The following is a 3,610-nucleotide window of genomic DNA, read 5'->3' on the forward strand; positions in this document are numbered from 1 at the left end:
TGTCGCCCCGGAGGAACGGAGAAAAAGTGCTGAAAAAAGGCCTAAATCCTAACGGACCTAGGCGGAAGTGCAGGCGAGGCGGCAGGAGTCTGAAAACCGCTATAAAAAGCGTGGAGAGCCGCTGTCGCCCCGGAGAAACGGAGAAAAAGTGCTGAAAAAAGGCCTAAATCCTAACGGACCTAGGCGGAAGTGCAGGCGAGGCGGCAGGAGTCTGAAAACGGCTATAAAATGCGTGGAGAGCCGCTGTCGCCCCGGAGAAACGGAGAAAAAGTGCTGAAAAAAGGCCTAAATCCTAACGGACCGAGGCGGAAGTGCAGGCGAGGCGGCAGGAGTCTGAAAACGGCTATAAAATGCGTGGAGAGCCGCTGTCGCCCCGGAGGAACGGAGAAAAAGTGCTGAAAAAAGGCCTAAATCCTAACGGACCGAGGCGGAAGTGCAGGCGAGGCGGCAGGAGTCTGAAAACGGCTATAAAATGCGTGGAGAGCCGCTGTCGCCCCGGAGGAACGGAGAAAAAGTGCTGAAAAAAGGCCTAAATCCTAACGGACCGAGGCGGAAGTGCAGGCGAGGCGGCAGGAGTCTGAAAACGGCTATAAAATGCGTGGAGAGCCGCTGTCGCCCCGGAGGAACGGAGAAAAAGTGCTGAAAAAAGGCCTAAATCCTAACGGACCGAGGCGGAAGTGCAGGCGAGGCGGCAGGAGTCTGAAAACGGCTATAAAATGCGTGGAGAGCCGCTGTCGCCCCGGAGGAACGGAGAAAAAGTGCTGAAAAAAGGCCTAAATCCTAACGGACCGAGGCGGAAGTGCAGGCGAGGCGGCAGGAGTCTGAAAACCGCTATAAAAAGCGTGGAGAGCCGCTGTCGCCCCGGAGAAACGGAGAAAAAGTGCTGAAAAAAGGCCTAAATCCTAACGGACCTAGGCGGAAGTGCAGGCGAGGCGGCAGGAGTCTGAAAACGGCTATAAAATGCGTGGAGAGCCGCTGTCGCCCCGGAGAAACGGAGAAAAAGTGCTGAAAAAAGGCCTAAATCCTAACGGACCGAGGCGGAAGTGCAGGCGAGGCGGCAGGAGTCTGAAAACGGCTATAAAATGCGTGGAGAGCCGCTGTCGCCCCGGAGGAACGGAGAAAAAGTGCTGAAAAAAGGCCTAAATCCTAACGGACCGAGGCGGAAGTGCAGGCGAGGCGGCAGGAGTCTGAAAACGGCTATAAAATGCGTGGAGAGCCGCTGTCGCCCCGGAGGAACGGAGAAAAAGTGCTGAAAAAAGGCCTAAATCCTAACGGACCGAGGCGGAAGTGCAGGCGAGGCGGCAGGAGTCTGAAAACGGCTATAAAATGCGTGGAGAGCCGCTGTCGCCCCGGAGGAACGGAGAAAAAGTGCTGAAAAAAGGCCTAAATCCTAACGGACCGAGGCGGAAGTGCAGGCGAGGCGGCAGGAGTCTGAAAACGGCTATAAAATGCGTGGAGAGCCGCTGTCGCCCCGGAGGAACGGAGAAAAAGTGCTGAAAAAAGGCCTAAATCCTAACGGACCGAGGCGGAAGTGCAGGCGAGGCGGCAGGAGTCTGAAAGCGGCTATAAAACGCGTGGAGAGCCGCTCGGATGATTTTTCAAAGTGTCAAATGAATGGGAGTGAATGGGGCAGAGTACCCAATGTGTAAAAAAAGTGCTGAAAAAACGACAAAGTCCACACGAGCCTAGTCAGAAATGCAGTCCGAGGCGGCTGGAGCCCCAAAGCGGCTATAAAACGCGTGGAGAGCCGCTCGGATGATTTTTCAAAGTGTCAAATGAATGGGAGTGAATGGGGCAGAGTACCCAATGTGTAAAAAAAGTGCTGAAAAAACGACAAAGTCCACACGAGCCTAGTCAGAAATGCAGTCCGAGGCGGCTGGAGCCCCAAAGCGGCTATAAAACGCGTGGAGAGCCGCTCGGATGATTTTTCAAAGTGTGAAATGAATGGGAGTGAATGGGGCGGAGTACCCAATGCGCGAAAAAAGTGCTGAAAAAACGACAAAGTCCACACGAGCCTAGTCAGAAATGAAGGCCGAGGCGGCTGGAGCCCCAAAGCGGCTATAAAATGCGTGGAGAGCCGCTCGGATGATTTTTCTAAGTGTGAAATGAATGGGAGTGAATGGGGCGGAGTACCCAATGCGCGAAAAAAGTGCTGAAAAAACGACAAAGTGTCAAATGAATGGGAGTGAATGGGCGGAGTACCCAATGCGTGAAAAAAGGTCTGGAAAAACGACAAAGTGTCAAATGAATGGGAGTCAATGGGCGGAGTACCCAATGCGCGAAAAAAGTGCTGAAAAAATGACAAAGTGTCAAATGAATGGGAGTCAATGAGTGTTTTGGTCGACCAGGAAAAAACGCGTTTACGGGAGAGGGTAAATCAGCCGAGAGGGGGGGGGGGGGTATACTTTACCCTCTCCCGTAAATGCCATTTTTCCTGGTTGACCAAAACACCTCCAGCACGATTTCGGAAACCCAGTTTTTAGAAACACTGACCTCCAGGGGAAGTACCGAGAAAAGCACACTTTTGAATCCGCTTTTGACGCACTGAAACACGGACGTGAGCTGGGGCTGTGCCGCTCTTGGAAAACCCCTGGAGGTTATTTTCTAAAACGGGTTTCCGCGTCCCCCTGGGCGCCCGTGTTGGGCCGCGCAAGGCGGTCCGGGCTGCCCACCCCATCTGAGTGCCCCGTTGGGCCGCGTGCATGGCAGGCATCCAAGGAAGGCTGATGAGCAGCGGTGATGATGATGATGAGACACCAGCTGCAATTTTGACAAAGTGTCACCTCTCAAGCATTTCCAAGCGTGACACAAACAAAAGGGAACGGGAACTTTGATATGAGTGACTTGTGCTTCTTTTTCTCTAAGTGTCACTCCACAGCTGGCACCCAGGCTGTGTGACGCAGGTGTCCGACGAGGAGCGCCCGCGATGGGCCGCGTCAGGCGGCCCGGGCCGCGCTATCACCTCCGGATGACAACATCCAAAGGAGCACGTTGGTGCTTGCTGGGAGTTTGCGCACGCGATAGGCGACGCCTGGCGGCCCTGGCCGCGCCTCGCCAGCGGGTAATGACGACCGCGAGCGCCATGCTGCGCCGATGGAGCTGTCCGAGGAGCGAGAGCGCCCGCCATGGGCGGCATCCGGCGGCCCCTGGCCGTGCTTCGTCTGCGGGTCGCTCTCCACCTCCGGGTGGCCAATCCGAGGTGTCCGCAAAGTGTGTGCGCTCGCCATGGGCGGCATCCGGCGGCCTCTGGCCGTGCTTCGTCTGCGGGTGCACACTAGGCGCGGTGGCTTTGTCCGCGCTCCACCTCCGGGTGGCGAATCCCAAAAAGCAGCACTTGGGTGCTTCGTAGGTGTCAGAAAAGTGTGTGCGCCCGCCATGGGCGGCATCCGGCGGCCTCTGGCCGTGCTTCGTCTGCGGGCGCACACTCGGAGCGAGGCTGCTGCTCGCTCCGGCGCGGTGGCTGGGTCCGCGCTCCACCTCCGGGTGGCGGAAGGAATCGAAAAGGAGCACTTTGCTGCTTCGCAGGTGTCAGAGGAGTGGGAGCGCCCGCCATGGGCGGCATCCGGCGGCCCCTGGCCGTGCTTCGTCTGCGGGTCGCTCTCCACCTCCG

Source organism: Dunckerocampus dactyliophorus, unplaced genomic scaffold (genome assembly GCF_027744805.1).
Source record: "Dunckerocampus dactyliophorus isolate RoL2022-P2 unplaced genomic scaffold, RoL_Ddac_1.1 HiC_scaffold_26, whole genome shotgun sequence".
Taxonomy (NCBI): domain Eukaryota; kingdom Metazoa; phylum Chordata; class Actinopteri; order Syngnathiformes; family Syngnathidae; genus Dunckerocampus; species Dunckerocampus dactyliophorus.